We start from the raw sequence: 24,989 nt of genomic DNA, 5'->3' as shown, positions 1-24,989 counted from the left end.
TTGAAAGCACACTTACTACTCTTTTTTTTGGCAAGTGATAATCACTTTTACAGACTGACACATTATGAATCCACTTTTCAGATTTTTTAAAAAGCACATGTCCAAACTGCTTTTTCAGACCAGCACCATTTGTAACCTGGGTGACTGCCTACACTCCAGCAAGGGCAACCAACCTTGGTGATGCTGAATGTATTTGCATTACTGACTGAAACCTCAAACCTCACTCGCTTGTGAATACTGTGCATGATTCCACATGGTAAGCAGCTGGGTGTGTGCTAAGAGTCTGCTTCTGCACCAAAAAATGGCTCCCCCTTTCCATCTAATGCAACTGTGAAATCACCAGAGCAATACGCAATAAATCTCTGCCTCTAATTCCTATTTGCACACAGAGTCATGTTTTCACATTAGTCACAAAACGAAATTTCTTTGCCAATTTGAAAGCACACTTACTGCTCTTTTTTTTGGCAAGTGATAAACACTTTTACAGACTGACACATTATGAATCCACTTTTCAGATTTTTTAAAAAGCACATGTCCAAACTGCTTTTTCAGACCAGCACCATTTGTAACCTGGGTGACTGCCTACACTCCAGCAAGGGCAACCAGCCTTAGTGATGCTGAATGTATTTGCATTACTGACTGAAACCTCAAACCCCACTCGCTTGTGAATACTGTGCATGATTCCACATGGTAAGCAGCTGGGTGTGTGCTAAGAGTCTGCTTCTGCACCAAAAAATGGCTCCCCCTTTCCATCTAATGCAACTGTGAAATCACCAGAGCAATACGCAATAAATCTCTGCCTGTAATTCCTATTTGCACACAGAGTCATGTTTTCACATTAGGCCCTTAAACGAAATTTCTTTGCCAATTTGAAAGCACACTTACTACTCTTTTTTTTGGCAAGTGATAAACACTTTTACAGACTGACACATTATGAATCCACTTTTCAGATTTTTTAAAAAGCACATGTCCAAACTGCTTTTTCAGACCAGCACCATTTGTAACCTGGGTGACTGCCTACACTCCAGCAAGGGCAACCAGCCTTAGTGATGCTGAATGTATTTGCATTACTGACTGAAACCTCAAACCCCACTCGCTTGTGAATACTGTGCATGATTCCACATGGTAAGCAGCTGGGTGTGTGCTAAGAGTCTGCTTCTGCACCAAAAAATGGCTCCCCCTTTCCATCTAATGCAACTGTGAAATCACCAGAGCAATACGCAATAAATCTCTGCCTGTAATTCCTATTTGCACACAGAGTCATGTTTTCACATTAGTCACAAAACGAAATTTCTTTGCCAATTTGAAAGCACACTTACTGCTCTTTTTTTTGGCAAGTGATAAACACTTTTACAGACTGACACATTATGAATCCACTTTTCAGATTTTTTAAAAAGCACATGTCCAAACTGCTTTTTCAGACCAGCACCATTTGTAACCTGGGTGACTGGCTACACTCCAGCAAGGGCAACCAGCCTTAGTGATGCTGAATGTATTTGCATTACTGACTGAAACCTCAAACCCCACTCGCTTGTGAATACTGTGCATGATTCCACATGGTAAGCAGCTGGGTGTGTGCTAAGAGTCTGCTTCTGCACCAAAAAATGGCTCCCCCTTTCCATCTAATGCAACTGTGAAATCACCAGAGCAATACGCAATAAATCTCTGCCTATAATTCCTCTTTGCACACAGAGTCATGTTTTCACATTAGTCACAAAACGAAATTTCTTTGCCAATTTGAAAGCACACTTACTGCTCTTTTTTTTGGCAAGTGATAATCACTTTTACAGACTGACACATTATGAATCCACTTTTCAGATTTTTTAAAAAGCACATGTCCAAACTGCTTTTTCAGACCAGCACCATTTGTAACCTGGGTGACTGCCTACACTCCAGCAAGGGCAACCAGCCTTAGTGATGCTGAATGTATTTGCATTACTGAGTCCAACCTCAAACCCTTAAACTATTCTTTTTTTATACCAGTACACCTTAATTTATTGTGAAAACATAGTCCATATTATTTTACATGTTCCTCACATTTAAATTTCTCCCAAAACAGAAAATAATAAACACAACTTCAACAAAAAGAATTGCATTTCTATTATTCATTTCTTAATTTACCATATACATCCCCTCTCAAACTCTAAACTCACCTTTAAAATTAGTTAGTTGTGAAAGAAATGTGGCACTCAAACAGCAGATTATCAGAGCCAGGATCTCTGTTCTTTACACCTCTCTCCTCTCAGCAGAACCAGATAATGGCAAACTTTCCCTCTCTTTTTCCACATATATACATGTTAATTTCAAATCTCAGTGCTTCCCCCTTTTTTTCAAATGTAATCACACATTTCTATTGGTTGAAAACCAACCCTTTTCCAAAAGTACTCTTCCCCCAACTTGACTTCTGCCTAGTACCCTTCCCCCAACTTGACTTCTGCCTGCTACCATAGCAACAGCTCATGGAACACTGCTGTGTGGAGTTAGGTCAGAAGTTCGCCAAACAATGTTTCAATTCCACAGAGCAAGAGTGCTTGACTTTTCTAACCTAACAGCAAATCCATAGTACTGTTCTTTGGTAACACATTTTTCTGTACCAATACAAAACATGCTTCTATAAATTTACACATACAGCCTAGTTTTTAGTGTAGAATGGTATGAAACAGCCAATCAGTTCTTTTTCTAAAAAAAAAATATGTATGCCTCCATTTCCAAACTGTCTTTCATTTCTTTTTACCATTCTACTGAAATACACCTCCTGAGTGCATCCAGATCTCCTTTGAAGATGTACACAGTGTGGATTGTAGGACACAGCTATGTCTTCTGGAGTGAAAAGTTTGCAGAGAAAACAGGTATGGTGAGAGACCTTGCTTTGCCAAATGTAGACATTAAATGGATTGGTCAGAGAGGGTTAAAGTGGCACCAATTGATGCCATTGGTGAAATCCTTCATGCAAAACCAACACCCTGACCTCATAATAGTGCACTGCGGTGGCAATGACCTAGGCACTTTGACTGGGGTAGGTCTGGAAATGCTTATGAAGGACACCTTTGCACAACTGTTTTCACTTTTCCCTAAAACTGCCTTTGTGTTTTCTAACATATGCCAAAGGCAAAAATGGAACTGGTCCAATCATTTCTGTCCACAGATTGACAAAGCAAGAAAGCACGTCAACAAATCTGTTTCTGCTTTCCTCCGTGACTATGGTATGGGTTCCATTTACCACAACAACTTGCGTTACGACATGCAAGACATTTATAGAGGAGATGGTGTGCACTTCAATGATGAAGGGAACAGAGTCTTCCTCTTGAACCTTAGACTCTGCATCGGTACTTACTTGTAGGTACCAATTAAAAATCACTTCATAAACACAACGGCTCTTTTTAGAGCCCCCTAATATCTAAACACTTAAATCTGCATTTCATTTCTTTTTTTTTTTTTTTTTACCGTACGCTTACCGTACGCGTACCCCGCGATTTTTTTTAAAATCAATAAATGTTTTCTTTGTACTTTTCTGTCCTTCTTTGACCCCCTTACAAATGTTAGGGGGTCTGTAACTCTCCTCCTTGCCCCCTTTTCTTGTTATCACTCTTTTTTTTCTGAGTGAAACACACGAAATGGCGGCCGCCGCTTCCTGGTTTCGGCCGATTCGAATGTTTACTAAGATCTAAGAGCCAATCAGAATCGTGCTCGCGCACGCCACCGTACGCGTACGGTAAGCGTACCGTAAGCGCACCGTAAGCTGGCTCAGATATATATATTGATTTAAAGGCTATTTTCTCAGAATCTACTGAACAGATTTACACCAAACCTACAAAAGGCACTTCCTTGACCTGAGGACTACCTCTCTGCCAAATTTCTAGTAATTCTGTTCAGCCGTTCGGGCTGTAGCCCTGTCTAAAGGTCCTATGGAAAAATGCATGGGAAAAACGCGTTTTGGGACCCCCCTTTTATCTCAGCCCCCGCTTAACGAATCCCCCCGAGACTTTCAGGGAAGGAGCGGAGCGTAGCGCCCCACCTATTTTGAAAAATTCGCGAGGATTTGTCGACCGGCGCCAAAGTTATTCAAAATAGAATGTTGCGGATTTCCTATGGAAACGTGGTCCTAACTATAACTACCTACTGGCGACCGCCAGTAGGTAATTATCTACTGGCGGTCGCCAGTAGATAGTCATAGTTAGGACCGTGTTTCCATAGGAAATCTCAAAATTCTATTTTGAATAACTTTGGCGCCGGTTGACGAATCCTCGCGAAAATTTTCAAAACGAATGGGGCGCTCCGCTCAGCTCCTACCCTGAAAGTCTCGGGGTGATTCGTCAAGTTGGGGCGAGAAAAAAGGGGGGTCCCAAAACGCGTTTCGTAACCTAAAAAGAGATCATTGCAATCCCAAGGGTGCAGCAAGGGTGGGCACTGGAAGAGAGTGGACCAGGAAAACATGAAGCCTCAATTCTCAATAACAACAGGAGTATGCTTTGAAGTTATAAAACTAGAAAACACGTGGCGCTGAGTTTGGTAAGCAACAAGGGCAAGCCATGCAATTATAGATCAGAAGATTCAGGGGTGCCAAATGAAGTATCCACTGTAGCTGATCAAACCGGGAAAGAGGAGGATCCACTAGTGCAACAAAAAGTAATGGAACAGGGAACTTGCATGGCTGGTACTACTCCTAAGAGCTCACCAATTATATCAAGATTGGAAAAAAATTAACAAAAAGCCGCTTCCAGAAGTCGCTTCAGGGCAAAATGTGTTTCCTGTTTTTACCAAAGTGGGGTCGATCTCTGATGTGTTCTCCATCTCTAAACCTTTGGCAAATATTAATATTATGAGCAGCCTTGGTGAAACCGCAGCCTCTGACACAACGATACAACCGAGGCCACAACAAATTGAGGACCAGGAGGCCCTGATATCCGACCTGATAACGCGATTTCAGAGTGGGCTGTCACTGAGATGCCCGAAAATCCAAAGGCACAAACTAAATGGAAAAGTCACCACTCACCTGCCACCCCACTTGACAAAGGGGTCACTCGCTCGCGACTGAAAGATGCAGAGGCAGCCATATTTCAAATGCCAGGAAACAATCTGAAGGCCAGCTGTTGCTGGCCCAGACATCACAAACAGAACATTGGCATGCTCATGAGTTATTAAATGGAGTGAAGCCCGTAGTTCGGACAGGAGAGAGTGTAACAGAACTAATAAGTAGTAAATATTAACCATGTCAACCGCTCATTAATAATTCCCTTGCTTATGACCAGGGTCATTGGAATTATGCATCAGGAGAGGGCCGAATTATGCGGCAGGGTTAAGTAAATTATGTGGTAAGAAAAGGCTAATTATGCAGCATAATGTGACACATTTTGAAGTAGTATTATTTCATTATTTCGTCCTTTTTAAACTTGACAACACCGTCTGGGCATTGGTTGCACCTTATTAGTACAAGTTTATTACCCAAATATAGCAATAAGCAACAGACAGGTGGCCTGTTCAGCTTTCCAAAGGACCTTCCACTGTGCGGCATCACATGCCGCTGCATTCTTAGCAACGTTTTAACCGTTTGATCTAGAACCAGATTTATTTTTGTTAAAATCTGCAGATTATGCGGCCAATGATGGATTATGTGGAAAATGCGGCAAATCTATAATTAGGTAAAAATCGCCACAGCTGCATAATTCCGGTGGCCCTGCTAATGACTCAAACAGAAAAAGCAAGCTAGAAAGCGCTACATAAGAAGAAAGGCCGCAGGTGGTACCCCTTTTTCTGCTTGCTCCAGCTGCCAGATGGCAAATTTAGACAATCCTGGATTAGTCATCCATCGGTAGAGGCACTATAACCCCAAAACTCTGTAGGGAGCCTAGTCTACCAGACTGAGACCGACAGTGCATAGACAGTTTACAGGCACCACAGGAGAAGTGAACAAAAGAACTGAAATTCGATTCTTAAACAAGAATATAATACCTCGTATCACAGCAGAAAAACATAGGCTGGAAGACAGAAGAATATAAATTGTTTACCCATCCAGGGTTAAGTACTCGTCGAGTTTTAATATCACAAATCAGCAAAAAAACACTCTAGATGTGGTGCCAGAAGAGCATCCTCGAGATCCTCAATCCTACATTGAACAATTGGTTGCTTTGATAGTGCAGTTTTCACCCCACAGAACAATTTAACTATGTTTAAAGACTTTACATCAGGTAGAAAGGAATTTTTTCCCCAAAAACTTCAGAAAACAATTGGGCCGGGCTATCTGATTCTATCCACCATCAACCCTAGTGTAGCCCCAAGTCGGGAAATTATTCTGCTGACTTTGTGCTCTTGGAACAGTAGGGGCTATAAAAATTTGAAATCTTCATTTGAGTATTTAAAAAATATGTATGATCTTTTAAAATAGGATGCCTACAGGAAACTTGGCAAACGCTCCCAAATCCCTGGCCTCATTACATAAAGTATCAATCTCAAGCACTAAAGTCACAATTTGTTTATTTATTGATCAATATATTTATTTATAAACTTTGTGAATTTTATTTTACTCTTATTACTGGTTTTAAACGTATTTGTTATATTAGATTATTATTTCAATGTTATTATAGTTTTAGTTATAATTTAGTATCATCGTTTGGGTGGTTTTGTATGGTTTTTTTGTAGTCGTGTGGGAAGAGTATTTAATTTAAAGGTATTTATATTTTTTGCATTGCCAAAATGATTTTTTACATGCAATTTCATTTATTTAGATAGTATGTATTTATCATTTAAATATTTTAATAATTTTTGGTTGGTTGGTGTTTAAAAGTTAGTATAAAAATGAATAAGTGGGCTGAGAATAGTAAATCTAACCCCTTCTAAGTCTAATACTCCCATTGCTTTTGCTTACGTTGGAGTGGCAAAAGTAAATCTGACTTCTGCAAAGTCCAATCCTTTCCCTACTGTTGTTTATATTTGGGTGTGAATATTAAAGCGGACTCCTTTAAAGTCAGACAATTTCCCTAATTTGCTTGTGCTGGAGTGCGAATAGTAAATGTAACCCCTTCAAAGCCAACACTTTTTCTGCTGCTGCTTATATTGGAGTGAAAATAGTAAATCTAACCCCTCCAAACTCCAACTTATTCCCTGCTTTTGCTTACATTGGAATTTCTCTTAAGCCTGCTGATTGTATATTTCCTATTTTATGGTCTTTTTAATGACCAAATAAAGATTATTGACTGACTGACAGGATATTCTGGAGTCAGAATATTGTTGTTCTAGGTACTCTGTCATACAAGTGTAAACATGAGGGCACTTCAGGAGCCTATCAGAATTTTGTAATCTTTGGACACAGATTTTGTCAGGTATGGTAAAAATATAAATTCTGAATTCCCATTTCTGAGATGTAAGTTTAACAATCAGCCATTATTGATATTGTGTAAAACTCCATGATAAATATGTCCTGTGATATCTGTGCAGTGTTTCAATAAAAATGAGTTAAAAAATAAATACCTTCCTAATTCCCAATCGAAAGTGAGCCTAACCTTAGTTTAGAGACGCTATTGCTGCTGATCCACTATAATATATGAGTCTCTATACACATAAAGGATAAAGAAGGGATAAATGTATTACGGCTCCTTAATGCCATTACAAGTTTTGAATGAGATGACAAAAACATGAGAAAGTATGGTTTGTAATATCACCAGCTCCTTATAGCCAGTTACCTGCTATGCATGTATTTATATGGCATGTTATATAACATGTTTTTTTCAAAATAGTAAACTCTATCTTGAAAGGAGTACTACAGAATACTATAATATTTTGTACATTTCAGGACCTCTCACTGCAGAGTGTAAACAAATAGACAATAAAGACAATTCCTTTTTTGTTTAATCTGTCTCTGTGTTTGGGAGCACCAGTAAGGCACTCTCATAATAAAGGTCCAATAAACCAATCATGATTTTGTAATTAGACATAGTCTGACACTTTACATAAGTCAGTGGGTTTATATATACTGCTGACATCTGAGGTGATCTGTAGGCTGTGAGTTTAATTAACAGCGGGGCAGACTCAGCATTCTATAGGCCCTAGATCGGACAGTTGAATATTACTAAATTGAGTAATAGTAATAACTGTTATTCAAAGGGAGAAAAATAGCAGCTGTGTGTCAATAAGCTTTATGTTAAAAATTCATTATTAACATTATTTTAATTCAAGGTACAAAAGGTTTGGTGGACAGCCACTATCAGTTTTGACAGCCATCCATCAAACTTTTAACATTCATTGTTATTCAAAAACAAACTCCTAAAGTGGGAGTTTGTTTCTGAAAAGCAAAAAACGAATAACCTCCACATCCTGGGAGGGCTTCCTAGGTGTGGGCGTCACTTTTTTCCTGACCCTCACTGGCAGTTTATTCCTGGCGGTGACAGACAGGAATTAAAGGAAAAATCCATAATAATACACACATCGTCATTACGTAACTTCAGATTACAAATATTTAGATAGAGTCAATCGAGAAAAACAGCAAGAATAAAATACATTTCTTTGTGTAATATTCAGTGCTGAAGATGTAAAAATGGACTAAAATGCTTAGTAATAATTAATAACCAGTTACGAGTTGTATTGAAGTCATAACGATAATGCTGCAAATAATTATATATACATTAGTATGGATAAACCAAGAAGCTTGTATTATGAAATTAGCAATGGATATTTAAATAGAGGACCTATAAGGTGAATTACACAGTGATAATGCCTTGGAATGTGATCTGATGTTGCATGTCCTGAGCAAAGAAATTGACGACTGTTTCCTTGGAAAGTAATATAATGAATGAAAAATAGAAAGTGGGTTATTTTTCATGGGTATCATCAATACATAGATGGACACCAGACAAGTGTTGAGATTTATGCAATTTCGTAACCTCCTCTCAATGTTGGGACTGTCCAATCAAAACTTAACCATAAACGCCTCAAAAATGGGGAGATGCACAACCTTCAGACAAGGTTTGTACCCCTGATATCATTAATCCATAAACCCTCTTGGCCTCTACAGAATCTGGTCCAAAATAGAATTCTGTGATCAGGAGATACATTTTTGTAATCAATAGAGAACATAACTTCAGGGCAATCAAGGCTAAGACATAAATTCTTAATGTGTTTGAATCAGGGAAGAGATGTTGCATTGTCGTTTGAGAGAATGTCTTTTGAGAGAAAGTGCACAACACTATTTGGATTACCCTAAATCCCAATCTAAATAATAATGGTATAATCTGTGCTTAATAGAAAACACTGCACACGCCCACTTCTGCATGAAGTAATAACAATTTAGTAAAGAAAGGAAGGGAAAGCATAGTTTTTTAAATTAATTTTCTATGTGTGCCAGCATACTTAACCTTGAATGCCCTTGTGATTCAGCCCTGTATAGGCTACTGCTTAGACATTTTGCATTATAAATCTGGATTCATGCAGATATTCACCAATTTTCCTATTGAATGACCTTAAACCCACTATGGCTGAAGACAGGATACATAAGCCTAAATCCACTTCTCCCACAAGCGAAAATCTTACCCTTAATTAATCAAAACGACAATTTGGTATCTTTTAGGTATATTGACCGTATCATTATTTTTTCGACCACACAACTAGAATTTTTGCATTTGTAACATTAATAGTTAATTTAGATTGTGAACAGAATTGAATGAATCCAGACCAAGGGTCTGATTTAGATCTCGGCAGATGGGTTACTCTTTCATAACGGTGATGGATATCCTGTCTGCCAAAAAGTAAATCCCATTATATCCGCCGAGATTTAAATCAGGCCCAAAAACTGTAACTAACCATACTCAGCGCAAGCACAGAGAATGGTGGCATTGTCATTCCAAAAAAGAGTAACCATGTCCTAACTTATCCTAGGAACATTACATTGAAACCACTGCAATTCACCATCCAAAGCATTAGCAGATTCATTAAAAAGTAAAGGGGCAAGAGTACAACCCTGACAATCTCCCTATTTAATTCTCTAATCCTTAGTGGAATTACCATCAGTATCAAAGTGAATCCAGGCAGTAGAATTGAAGTGTTGTAATCAAACCAGTCAATAAGTCTGAGTTTACAACTTAGTTCAGTTCAAGTAAAAGGGAGTTCTTTGTGTCAGACAAACCTGTCAGAAAATCTCTCAATCACAAGAGGCATGCAGGGAACCCCTTATACCCTAAAAATCAGCATGCACACACAATAGTCGATGGTACAGATTTTTCCTACACTCTATGTACAAACTCAGCCGTATGTTTGCATATTAGGGCAAGGCTCAAATACACCAAGCCTTCTAAAGGCATGGTTTAGTTAGTTTAATTGTACAGCAATTTGCTAATATGCAAGTCATGCAGTGCCTTCCCACATACCTTTTGGTAGCTTTCTGCGCTCCCTCGAGCAACCAGTTCCTTACTCCAACACTTATGTACCTTTTCCAGGCATAGTTCTCAATGGAGCTTGGGAGGGGTCAGCTTATGCTCGTCTCCTGTAAAATGGAGGATATTGAAACATTACATTGTTGTTAATTAGTATATGCAGAAGCTTACTACTACTTTCCTTCCCTCTTCCTGCAGGGAGAAATAAACAAGTTCCTGTCTCTCTCTCAAAGGTATCTCTTCAGCTGTAAATTTCTCAAACAATGTGTGTACAACAGAATACACATTTTCCCACTCAGTCCTGTTTAGAAACAAAATGGCAACCCAAGCACACATATATTTACTACAAAAATAAAATGACAATCTACAAGCATGATCTCTGTTTCTTGTACTTTTACTTGCACCTCAGGTGCACAGCATATGAACACAAAACCAATGTTAAGTAATCATGCATTGCATGCATGTAGGCCTGTAGTGCATGCAACTCTACACACATGAAAAAATCCTGAGACAAACATTACTCCAGCCCTGAAACCTATGGGGGTTTAAAGACAGAAACTAAGAAAGGGATGGGTAAAAGGTGAATTGTCTCCACTGGTCTTCGGCAGGTAAGGGATCTGCAGGAGAAGTAGTGGTTTATTATAATTCAAAGTCCAGTTCAGAGAAAGGCCAAAACTGTACTGTGACAATGTCATTTTTGCACTTTCTTCACGTTTTTCGCTCTACATTGCCACCTATGGCATTATTTGATTTTTCTAATTTTAAACTGTGATGATATAGTGATGCTGAAAGATTTTGGAAATAAACTTAAAGTTACTCCACAATGTGTCAATTTCTCAACTTATTTCACTTGTTAATAGACTTTTACATGCAATTACAAAGGCGGAACCACAGAAAGGAAGTAGGACTGGGCAACAGAAGAGCAACAATGGCACAAGTATGCTATTAAAAATAAATCAGTAATAAAGAGAGCTCAAAATGCTCCACTATTTACCTATGTGCATACAGTTTTGATAAATCATAAACCAGCATATATGTGGAATAATAGAGAAAAGCAGAAAAAGAAAGCTATTTCTGTTGTAAAAGAAAGATTATTTAAAGGACTTGAAACTATACATCAAAATTTTCTAGATAACAGATAGAGTGTCAGTTTTTTCTACCAATCTTGGGACCTTAGAGTAGATCTCCATAAATCGATTCTCCAGTACAGTGCTAAATTTGTATAAAAATAAGTGTCAGGGCGCTCGTCAGGACACCACTGCAATTTGCAGCACACATTGCCCCTCTCATGTTGACAATGATAGTAACAACACAACTACTAACCATCACACTCCTGAAAGTGTGACAATTCAGATATTTCCAGGCCCCCAAAGCTATGAGAATGACTTAGGCGGCAGGTAATAGTAATTTTTAATGTATATTGAATTAATATTTGACTATTGTTGTGGTCATCTCAGACTGCGTCACCTTGTGGCAGACTGTCACAAGCGCTGCTGTTGACAATTAAGTGCCGGTGCAGCGGACCGGAAAACACCGGCTCAAATTAAGCACTGCTCCAGTAGGAATTTTATTGGTATTTATTTTATTTTGCAGGCCATTTACTGTCCATTGTGACAAAATGTAGCCCTTGGTAACGAGTGGCCAGTAACACCCATTGTTTCCTCCATCCAAAATTAATACAATCCCAGTAACGGTAAATTCAGGGGGCTGTAATAACTGGGATTATGAGTTTTTGGGGAATAACATGAGGAAATTGTATTTACTGTGGCAATTTTCACATTTTTCCTCAACATCTACCCAGAGATGGAACCTTCTTCAAGAGGTTGTAATCTCTGAGTGTAATATCGCTGAACTTTTTCCATTTAATTTATAATTCCGATGAGTCCAGTAAATGTGTTGCCGGGCCAATCGCAATTAACAGGCCACTGATAATTAGGGCTTTAGTATTTTTAGGTCTGCTATGAAGTCCACATTTATTTAAAAACCCAGCAAATTAAAAGCACTCAACATCCCAAGAGGATGTAACATGGTAGAAGAAACGCCGTCCATCTAAATGGCAAAGTTGTATTTGGAGAGACTTTTATACGTTTTGTTTCAATCTGCATAATAATGCTTTGCCTTAATATACACAATCCATTAAGTACACTTAGGTTAATGACTAATGAATCATTATATTTTAAGGTGCTCAATTCACCCCATTGCATCTCCCACATCATGCTTCAAGAGGGCACATCAGCATGGGGAAACAGAAGTGTCGGTACACGTTCCATGAAGTCTATCAGACCTTTGGGGAGTCTCTGATCTCTTCTGACCCGGAATATTCCAAATTCCTTTGCTTTTGACCATCCACACAGATCTCTAAGCCAATTTTGTAGCAACATGGGCTCAGCACACAGCCACATGTATCAATCCGGCATCTTGAAAGCACAAGTGCCAGTATCATACACCTCTCATATGAATGTATATCATGTACATAAATACTGTCTGACATCAATATCCAGTCCTAAATATTATTTACAAAAATATCTTCTAATAGTGTATATATTTTTAAATAATAAGTCTAAAGTGGCTGTATTTTAGATTATGATAACAATATTCTGGTACTGCAGATCTTACATATTTTTGGTGTGAGCTTAAAATGGGAGATCCTGAGTAAGCATGTCTTAGTGGGACTGATCTATTTTATTGGCCATTGCCTCATCAATTTTCTCTAGTACGTGTCCACAGATAGGACAGATAGGAGCGACCTTTGACCCTGTCACCAGGCAGGTCGCTCCCCCCATCCACTATGCAGCCCCCTGTGGGTTGAACCTCCGTTGCCACTTTTGCCGCCTGACTGCTCGCTCCCTTTTTTATTCTGTACCCCTGCGCTTGCCTTTCTGTGCCACATTTTTTTTTCATTTTGTGCCCCTGTGTTTTGCTTTCTGTACCCCTGTGCTCTGTTGTCCCTCTCCTGCCGTCTTTTGCCGCCGTTTTTTCCCCGGGTTTTCCCCCACCGCTGAGCCCCTGCGGCCCCACCCCCTTCACTCCCATTGGCCGCCCCGCTCCCACCTCCCAGCTGCTCCTCCCTCCCTCTGCCCTCATATGGAGGCCGACGGCACGCCGCTGGCAAGCCCGCCTGCGCCCGTCCGCGCCTGGACCGCACCCAGCGCCAGAACCCCTGGACCCCGCACCCCCCGCAATGCCAGACTGCACTACGACGCAAGCACCCTCCACGCACTCAACACCAGTCGAGACCACCCCTGCTACCGGGCCACCCCAAAACACACCCAGGGGACTTTCACCTGCCGGAACTGCAGATTCACCAGCACCCAACCCACCACACCACCAGCCAGAGAACCCAACCACCTCCGCTGCATCCTCCTCAACACCCGCTCCGCTCGCAAGCACGCCATCGAACTCTGGGACCTCCTAGACTCCACCGCCCCCGACGTCGCCTTCCTGACGGAGACCTGGCTGAACGCCACCTCAGCACCAGACATCGCCATAGCCATCCCACAGGACTACAAGATCTCCCGCAGAGACCGCACCAACGGAGTGGGTGGAGGAATCGCCATCATCCACAAAGACTCCATTAAAATCTCAACGAACACCGATGACACCCTCACCACCGCCGAGCACATGCACTTTCAGATCCACACCGACCCCAACCCCAACACCAACCTCAGAGGAACTCTCATCTACAGACCTCCCGGACCCCGCCCACAGTTCAGTGACACCATCGCCGACCTCATCAGCACCCACGCCCTCGCTTCCACGGACTACATCCTCCTCGGGGACCTGAACTTCCACCTCGAGAACAACAACGACGCCAACTCCACCGCCCTGATCGACAACCTCGACAACCTCGGACTCAAACAGCTCGTAACGACACCTACTCACGCCGCTGGACACACGCTCGACCACATCTTCTCCGCAAGCCCCAACGTCTCCTTCAACCACACCACCGAACCACACTGGATCGACCACAGATGCGTCTACTTCACCTTCAGAAAACCCACCACACACCACCGCACCCAACAGCTACCACACCGCTGCTGGGGCAAGGTCACCGAGGACCAACTGACTACCGCCCTCACCCTGAGACCACCCACCGACCCCACCGACCCAGACACCGCCGCGACCAACCTCACACAGTGGATAAACGACTGCGCCAACACCCTTGCCCCTCTCAAGACCTCTACAACCAACCACACCAACAAGAAAGCCGCCTGGTTCACCGAGGACCTCCGGATGTCCAAGCACACCTGTCGGAAGCTGGAGAAGAAATGGCTCCACGACCGAACACCAGACAACCACACAGCCCTCAAGAGCGCCACCCGCAGACACCACCAACTCATCAGGACCGCCAAGAAGATCGCCTTCAAGGACCGCCTAGACAACAACGCACACAACACCAAAGAGCTCTTCAGCATCGTGAAAGAACTCTCCAACCCCAGCTCCAACACCAACGACATCCCGCCATCTCAAGACCTGTGCGACTCCCTGGCCACCTTCTTCCACCGCAAGATCACCGACATCCACGACAGCTTCAACTCCGACCCCCCCCGCACCCACCACCGAGTCCACCACCCCTGCGACTACCACTCGCACCAGTCGCCTGACCGTCTGGTCCAGCATCAGCGACGAAGACACCATCAAAACCATGAACTCCATCCACTCCGGATCCCCATCAGACCCCTGCCCTCATCACGTCTTCAACAAAGCCAGCGCAACCATCGAGCCCCACCTCCGGAAAACAATTAACTGTTCCTTCGAGACAGCAACCTTCCCAGAAAGCTGGAAGCACGCCGAGATCAACACCCTTCTGAAGAAGCCCAAGGCGGACCCCAAGGACCTCAAGAACTTCCGGCCCATCTCCCTGCTCCCTTTCCTGGCAAAAGTGACCGAGAAGATTGTCAACAAACAGCTGACCCGCTACCTCGAAGTTAACAACATCCTGGACCCTTCCCAATCCGGTTTTCGCAGCAGCCACAGTACCGCGACCGCCCTCATCGCCGCCACTGATGACATCCGGACCCTGATGGACAAAGGAGAAACAGCCGTCCTCATCCTCCTGGACCTATCAGCAGCCTTTGACACGGTCTGCCACCGCACCCTATCAGCACGCCTCCATGATGCCAGTATCCAAGAGAAGGCCCTGGCCTGGACCACATCCTTCCTCTCAGGCAGAACCCAGAGCGTCCGCCTCCCACCCTTCCGCTCCAAAACCACCGAGATCATCTGCGGCATCCCACAGGGATCCTCCCTCAGCCCGACGCTGTTCAATATCTACATGGCCCCCCTCGCCCACGTCGCACGACAACACAACCTCAACATCATCTCCTACGCCGACAACACCCAGCTGATCATATCCCTCACCAAAGATCCCCACACTGCCAAAGCTAACCTCCACAGAGGAATGAAGGCCTTAGCCGACTGGATGAAGGACAGCAGACTGAAGCTGAACTCAGACAAGACAGAGGTCCTCATCCTCGGACCCACCCCATCAGCCTGGGACGACTCTTGGTGGCCCACGTCACTAGGCACAGCCCCGGAACCCACGGACCACGCACGCAACCTGGGGGTCATCCTCGACTCCACTCTCTCCATGACCAGGCAAGTCAACGCCGTCTCCGCGTCCTGCTTCAACACCCTCCGTATGCTCCGCAGGATCTTCAAATGGATCCCCCTCGACACGAGAAAAACCGTTACCCAGGCCCTCATCACCAACAGACTCGACTACGGGAATGCCCTCTACTCAGGAACTACCAACAGCTCCTGAGACGATTCCAACGCAACAACCGACTCAGCTTCCACACCCCCACCCGAAGCCTCTGCTCAGCCAACCTCGCCCTCGCCACAGTCCCCCGCATCCGAAAAACCACCGCCGGTGGCAGATCCTTCTCCTACCTCGCCGCCAAGACCTGGAACACTCTCCCCACCATCCTACGACAGACCCAGGACCTGCTGGCCTTCAGAAGACTCCTCAAGACCTGGCTCTTCGACCAGTAGCACCCCCCCTCCCCAGCGCCTTGAGACCCTCTCGGGTATGTAGCGCGCTTTACAAATGCAGTGATTGATTGATTGATTGATTGATTGATATGCAGATATATGAGGACACTGCCATACAATGTCGAACAAGGTGGCGTTATCTCCCCCACATCAGGGCCATCTATTATTTCCAGAGGCATCAATCTTGTGTAACAGATATGGGGTGACATAAGTGGAGCACGATAAATTAAATTATGTCCATGGAAAACATCGCTATTTCTAGGATAATTATCGCCATTGTGCTAAGTATTGTTATTACAGTGGTAGCATGGTGATAATTATCTGCGATAGCCGGCGTTAAACATTTTAACGCTAAGAGCTGCCAGCGATAATTATAGCTGGCCGTTGATAATATACCCCATGGTTGTTCAGGCAGTTCCATTAGCTCTAATCATATTTCTCTATTCTCATGAATTCTAGATTTAGGAGTGTATTCATTTCTATCACTCTTGATGTTCTTCGTCCGATTTCGAGTTCTGCTCCCTCCATATGCAGAGATAATTTATTGGTCTCAGAGCATGGTCTCAGGAACACAGAAATAGTATGTCCAGACCTCTGAATTTACCTACAGCCATTCCAGTTATCAGGCTCTCCTTGATGCATTATGGGCCTGATTTTCCAAAACAATTGGGAATGTGCTGCTGTGTGTTTCACCCTGCATGTAAACTGCATTCCCTTTTTATTCGAATTCACATAGACCTATGAGTTTCCCAGGGAAGCTGTCTAGGTTGTAATTTCTCATGAGTACTCCTGGACAACTCTGGCGAATTCATGTTTGCTGACATATGAAGTAATTTCTGCATGTGGAGATAGATATGCTTGGAATACATTTCCACATGGGAAATTGTCCTGGGTGAGTTTAATTGCAATGTGGAATTCCCATACATAAGCACCGACTTTCCAACTTTTGTGGCTTTCCTTTCCCATTCCCACCACGAAAAACTGATTTACGTCTACCATTGAAAGGAAAACATCTCTGATCTTTTCTTGGGCGGAAATGAGCAAAGACAGAGGGGCATATCATAAACAACCGGCGATAATTATCGCTAAGCGCACTTAGCGCTAGGATAATTATCGCCGGCTATCGCTTGTTTTTATCGCGGAGATAGCGCGCTATCAGCGACGCTTATCTCCAGAGCGATAAAAATACCCGAGTTAGCTGCCAAATGTGCAATTATCGCTGGGATTCCAGCAAAAATCGCACAACGTTTGGCGCTATGTTGTTGATAGGGCACGTCATACTTAACCATGATATCCACCATCCATTGGATATCATGGCTAAGTCAAACTAAAAGCAGGCATAAGTAAAGTAGCGATAACCGCGGTTAGCGCTACTTTTCTTATCGCTATGCTTGTTAGCGTGCCGAATGATAATTGGAGAAATGTCGGTTAGCGACATTTCTCCAGTTACTTTCGGAAGGAACGCCCACTTTGCATCTCATTAGCGATGCAAAGCTGGGCGTTGTTGAAACGGGCGCTAAGTTAGCAAAACACGCACTAGCGTGTCTTTGCTGATAAGGCGATTAAATTATCGCCGCTTTTTGCCCGAAAACAGATGCAAAAGCGGCGATAATTTCATAGCGCCGCCTTGATGATATGCCCCATAGTTTGTGAATAGCAGCCATCGAGTGCTCTTTTAGGTGTTCATAAACTTTTATAGCATCCCAACCTCGAAAATCCCACTACTTACCCCCGGGAGAATATTTACTCACACAAATGTACAAGCATTAACTCCTTCCGTGCTCATGACGGAACCACGCCGTCATGAGCCACGGTTGCCGTGTGCTCATGACGGAGTGGTTCCGTTATGCTGCGGCCATTGGCGGCCGCGCCGCCCACGCGGCGCTAATTCCCCGCCTGTGCGGGCGATTAGCGCTGTGGGTGGAGTCATGACGGAACCACTCCGTCATGAGCACAGCCCAACCATGGCTCATGACGGCGTGGCTCCGTCATGAGCACCGGGCCACCGCGCTGCCCCACGCACCCCCCAGCGCTGCGGCGGATTTTCCGCCGCAGCGAAGGGGTTAAACCACGTTCTTTTTGAGTCACAGACGCAGATACACAATGGTTCACATGGTTGTTTTATGGGGTAAACAGAAACTGCGCTAGCAAATAGCTTTCTGAATCCTCCCTATCAGTTTAAATATCTATTTTAACCTCTCAAAATCCAGTGCTACTAAGAGGGGCCTATAAAACCCGAGTTAAACTGTTATGTGTCAGGGTCTGTTGAGGGATTTTTTCATGATTTTCTTTACCTTTAGCCCATCGAACACCCAGGATCAGTAGTGACTATTTCCCCAATTGACGATATTCACAAAGCTAAAAGTGCAAGGTAATTTCAATGGGTCATATTACAAACTAAACACTGGGTGGCGCTAATGTGTTTTCTAACGCAAAATGTCGCTTCTAGAAGTTTGTTATAGGTCTGACCCACACAGTTAGTAAGCCTAACGTAATCAAGAATATTAATAAATAAGAAATACATACATATACATACATAGAGGGCTTGGGTCAGTCTTCTTCATCTGTTACCACCAGCTGTAATCTTCGTTCTGCTTTTGCTCACATAGCATTCAGCATGGGACAATGGGCCTTCCCACTTCAGCCACTGATGCACTTGCAGTCTGAGGGGCATATTTAAAAGAAATAGTGTGCAGTGCAGCACAGCAATTCACCTTGTTGCGCGGCACTGCGTCCGTCCCTTGGCCAAAGCAGACACCCTTCAATCATGGTGCAAAGGTGCCTGCGTTGCATGCAGGATTGTTTTTGTGCAGAAAGGTGCCCTTTACCTGTGTGTGCTGCAGATTGCAGCACACATATCAAGAGGAAGTAACAAGGAGAAATAAAGATATTTCTCCCCATTACGCCTTTCCTAGGGAGGTGTATCTTTTTGGCACATTCCCCGGTTTAAAAGATCTTGCAAATCTGGGAAAGCACCAAAAACCGTGGGAGTTGCGTGGGAACACCCACGGAACGCCCATGGAACTCTTTCCCAGGGCAGAATAACGCAACTCAGTGATTTGCGCTACGTTGTGTTACTCCAGATTTTTTGAGTCACTCAAAGTGGCTTCGAAAATCTGACTTACAGTTTGCGTCACTCTTGCACCACAGTGCGTAGTGCAGGAGCTACGCACACCCGGACATAAATATGACTCTGTGTGACCCCATTTTGTCAGATCTCCTCCATATTGGCCTAAAAAGAAGTGAACTCCAGTGCCAGAGCTGGTAGGCAATTACTTAAGTTGCCGATGTTTTTTCTCAATATTCATTATCCTTCTTTCTATTTTATTTTTATCATAGTTGTATGTTTAAACTATGTTTTCAGGTTACAGTAATTCAAAGTTTAAAATTATCAGTGTAGTTAAAAATAAAAATCATCCATTGTGCCAGCATGCCAATGTCAGGCATATTATCTTTGCCAAACCTTGTTTATATGCTATTTGTAAAAAAAAAAACCCAAAAAATTGCTCAAAATAGAATTGCTTATTTGTACGCCAAAGTGCACATTAAGCAAAAAGCCACTTTTAGAAAATATGTGTGCATAATTTATAGGTCCTTAATCCTGCCACACACTAGTATTAGGCATCTTTAATGTACAGAGTAAAAACATTATCAATTTACGCTGAAAATATGTTAGCGTCACCCAGCGCCTTGTAAGTAACTGAGCCTGTGTGTGTAAAAAAAACTTTCAGTCCTTAAACTTTTTAACTAGTGAATACCAGGGGAAGCTTTCTCTGTTGCGTTCTCAGTTGTCTTACTTAGCTTTTGGTTTCATTGATGACATAGCTCTATTTTCTAACAACAGACAGTGCATCCTGGAAACAGCTGCATTTTTAAGATAAAGTTGTTTCTCTACTCCTCATGTGACATAAAGTGGCAGCGTCAGCGGAGTGTTCAGGGAGCTCAGACTACATGTTAAAGTTTTATGACGCTGTATTAATTCCACTGTTGTTGTTTCCTCCAGTATGTAAGTGAGGTTACCTGGGAACGTGTTGTGTAAGTTCTAGGGACAGTACAGGTAATGTATTGGGGGCTTCGGTGAGGGGGTACACAGATGTGAAAACCATACCCAATGTTTAAGAGACCCCAAAATATAAACACGACAAAAATAAAAAGAAGAGCAAAAAAGTAACCTTACCAACACCAATTTAGCAGAGTAGCAAAAACAAGTATCTGGGAACACTCAATAATGGAGTTCTAAATCAGGGAAACTTTAAAGGATTTTATTACAAAACTCACAAACAAGAAATACAGAATAAATGTAATATACGTTCTACTTCTGCCCACATAGCATTCAGCATGGGACAATGGGTCTTCTCACTTCTGTCACTGATGCGCTTGCACTCTGAAGGGCATATGTAGGAAATAGTGGCGTGTTGCAGCAAGTCACCTTGCTGCGCGGCACTTCGTCACTGGGAAAGGGCAGAAATGCACCATATTTAAGGAATACTTTTCCCCATGCGCTGGCACACAATGGGCAGTCTAGCGCCAATGCAGTAACTCTTGCACCATGGTGCAAGGGTGTCTGCGTTGCATGCAGGATTGTTTTTGTGCAGGAAGGGGCACCGACCAGCACAAAAATAATCCTGAGAGGCATATTTTTGTTATCTGTGTGTGCTGCAGAATAGAGCAAAAATCACCCTTACCAACATCAGTTTAGCAGAGGAGCAAAAACAAGTAACTGGGACCACTCAATATTCGAGTTCATGGAAAGATTCAGTACAAAACTCACAAACAAGCAATACAGAATAAATGCCATAAAGACTGGAAAACAGAGTTCTACAGAATAGTCAAAAATCGGAAATCACTCTATGTCCCATATGAGCAGCAAAATCACAAAAGGGTCGGGCAGCCTCCCGACTAGAATAGAAAAGCATTCAGAAAAATCAGACTCACATCAGAATTAAGGGGATCCTATGTACAATTCTTGCATAACAAATTAGTAAAACAGCAAATTCATCATGGTAATGTCGTAGGTAACAACTCTTAAGCAAATCAGAAGTGTGAACTCCATTACCTTAACCCCTTCCCTGCTCATGACGGAACCACTCCGTCATGAGCCACGGTCGCGCTGTGCTCTTGACGGAGAGGTTCCGTCATGCTGCGGCGTTGGCGGCCGCTCCGCCCACGCGGCGCCTTTTCCCCGCCTGTGCGGGCATGTAACGTAAGTGGGCGGCGCCGTGACGGAACCACTCCGTCATGAGCACAGCTCGCCCGTGACTCATGACGGCGTGGTTCCATCATGAGCACAGCGGCGCCGCGCTCACCGAAAAAAAACCCCAGCGCCGCGGCGGAATTCGCGCCGCGGCTAAGGGGTTAACACATAAGCACTATCACATTTTAAGAAAGCATCCAGCATCTTCCATGCTACTGCCACCTGGAAATGTTCATACAAAATATGGTACTTTTCAACAACATAACTTCACACAAATGAAGCACAGCCTAAACAGCAGAACTAAAGCAGAAAGATCTTGGAAGTTGCTACGAGAAAATGAATTAAGAACTTTGTATTCATAACTGGAAGAATAATCCATTATTTCACGTGTCATTACTCTGCTCAGTTTGTAATGAAAGAAGGTGCATAGGGAAATAGGATGGAGGGGATGAATACAGGAGTGAATGACAGAAACAGCATCTATTCTATCCAAGATGGCATTTTCACATAAGTGTGGATCACTAAATCATATTAAAAAATACACTTCCAGACATCATATTAAACTTGTTTCAACTGTAATCGTGTTAACTCATCATTTGTACATTGGATCAAAAACAAAAAATATTTATATGCATTATTCATTGCAAAAAATATGGATTTAGAAAAATGCTTCCACATTCCCCCCTTCTGATTACTCTATATTCTCTAAAAACCATTAATATCTTTATTAACCAGGAAATCATTTAGTCTGCGTCACTTTCTGATTCTTTCTTTCGATAACAGCATTTGATGTGGCGGGGAAAAGGAAAGATCAGATTGGCATGGTTATGTGAGATGCGGAAAAAGCCTTCGATCAGGTCACCTGGGAAGCACCCTGGAAGGCAATGGCAATATTCGGGCTCAAAAGCCGGTATATTGCAGTGGGCCAGAAGTTATATAATAATCCTCCCACAATCATTATGGGTGGCATCTCGTCTTCTCAATCTTTTATACATAGAGGTACACATTAGGGATGTTCTCTCTCCCCATTTGCTCTCTATATGAAGCCGTATATAAGGCATCTCCTACTGAACAAAGGCATTCAGCTAGTAAAACGAAATGAAGAAGATCTAAAAGTCATGGCATATGCTGATGGTATTGCAGTATTTGCTATTATCCTCTGGCTTCCCTGGTGATTATATCAAAGGAAGCGGAATCATTTGGTTGTTTTTACGGCTAAGCTTAATCTTTCTAAAACACAGATAATCTTGAACTTTCAATCCCAAAACCTGATACCAACAGCTGTCAGGATGGCCATATACTTGTGCGTTTGGCTGAGTGGTTCAGTCGAAGAGATTATCTCGCTTAATTACGAGCCTCTGCTGAAAACAGAAGCCGAAAAATTGCGGCTTGGGCATCGGCTACTTTTTAGTATTCTGGGGTGCTGCAATATCATTAAAATTAATATATTGCCCAAATTCCTTTACCTATTTCGTGCCATACCTCTCCGCTTACCAGATTTCTTCTTTAGACGCTTATAGAGCATCATACGCAGCTTTATCTGGGAATACAGGAGAGCAAGGCGCGCCATTAAGTTTCTTAAGCTTCAGTACAGACAAAGGGGCTTTAACTTACTAGATTTTAAGTTATATTACTGCGCTCCATTTGCTGGCTGAATACAGTCTTTTGACAAGGATCGAGGCCGGCACAACTATGCTAGGATATCATTTAGCGCTTGGTCCCGATATCAGATACATACTCCACAAACTGACAGATCCTAATTACTTCAAGAGGGTCAGAATAAAGTTAGAGATATAGCTCAGATTTGACGGGAGATCAGTTTCAGGTACTCGTTGCCTGCTTTACATACATACACCCCTTATGGGACAATCCTATGTTCCCAGACATTATTCATGATAAGGTGGGAAAAGCATGGCAACAAATGGGGGTAATGAATGACTCACAAGGGTTTCGGACATTCACTCCACTGTGGGAAGTGTACGGGCTCCCACACCACATTTTCTTCAAGTACTTACAGGTGATTGATCAAGAACCACCTAAAATCTTCATCTGTTTATATTCAACAAGGGCTGTATTCACTATAGGTTTGTTCTATCAGAAGCTACTCTCATACATCCAAGAGGACAGTCTGAGGATAGCTTCAAGATGGAGTCAACTTTTAGCTCTTGAAGTTACAGTCACAGAAATTCCGGAGACCCAAACTGTGTTAGAAAAATCAGTGGTATCTGTCAATCTTAAGTTACAGCAATTCATAGCCATCTATGGGGCATATTATCAAGACAGGCGATAAAATTATCGCCGCTTTAGCGGCAGAAAACTGCCGCTAAAACGGCAATAATGGGCTTGATAATATGCTCTATGGAATTCCAATTGAAGCTCAGATTAGATGTCCTTCACATCTAACATGGGCTTCAATTGGAATTCCAGGGAGCATATTATCAAGCCCATTATCGCAGTTTTAGCGGCAGTTTTCTACCGCAAAAGCGGCGATAATTTTATCGCCTGTCTTGATAATATGCCTCTATATGTTGCATTATACACCTAGTCGTATCTGTAAATGTGCGCAGTCCCAAGCCACGGAGAAGTGATACTGTCCAAAGTGCCGCCACTATGCCGCGGATTTATCTCATATATTTGTGAAATTCTCCTTGCTCAATATTTATTGTTAGAACCTCGGCTCAGGTGTGGACTTCGATTGGGAATACAAGATCTTCTGTTTGGGTATAAAGGGGGATTTGACAAATATCTTGGCTCACCACTAGCAATTGCATTTGTTAGTGCTTGATTATGCATTGCCCGGGCTTGGATTGATCCCCTTCCGCCGAAGCTTAGTGAGTGGTGGGCATTATTACGACCAATATATGAATGTGGACAAGCAGTTGCTAAAGCAGGCGGCCCTCGTTTAATCAAGACATTTTAGAAAACCCGGACAAGGCTCCAGTGGGTCTGGGAAATTTATAAATTATTATTTATTTTTCTGCTCTTATTTCTCCTTTTTTCTTGTATCTTCTTTCCACCCTCTAATTTGTCCCAAGTGTTATAAATTTGACTGCCCATGTGTGATATGCTTTGTGATCTTCCTGAAGAAAAAAAATGAAAAAAACTATGGAGTTAGAAAAACGCTTCAACAGTTTCCCCTTCTGATTACTCTATATTCTCTAAAACCCATTAATAGCTTTATTAATCAGGAAATCATTTAGTCTGCGCCACTTTCTGCTTCTTTCTAGGATTCTCCAGTGCCATCTACAGCTGGTTGTACACACAATTCTGAATATACTCCATCTCATGCTCCTCAGCTCTTTTCCTCTTTAGATAACCCTTATTGGTTCTGTCTCCACACTTGTTAAACATGCACTCAGAAAATGTCAGCAAAAGAAAGAGGACAATTGCACAAATCATTATAATTATTACAGGTGTTAAGATAAGTCTTAATGTACTCCCCC

General features: G+C 42.7%; 1 long non-coding RNA gene across 1 annotated transcript in view; it reads right to left on the bottom strand.

Annotated features, from left to right (window-relative positions):
- The window catches only part of LOC146820929 (uncharacterized), a 615,243-nt gene that overhangs the window by 280,922 nt on the left and 309,332 nt on the right, over positions 1 to 24,989 (bottom strand). The window contains exon 2 of the long non-coding RNA XR_014962644.1: positions 10,353 to 10,468. This is a non-coding gene — a long non-coding RNA (uncharacterized LOC146820929). The remainder of the gene's footprint in view (positions 1 to 10,352; positions 10,469 to 24,989) is intronic.

This window comes from Triturus cristatus, chromosome 6 (assembly GCF_964204655.1).
Source record: "Triturus cristatus chromosome 6, aTriCri1.1, whole genome shotgun sequence".
NCBI lineage: Eukaryota > Metazoa > Chordata > Amphibia > Caudata > Salamandridae > Triturus > Triturus cristatus.
This window is presented reverse-complemented; position numbering and strand designations above follow the sequence as displayed.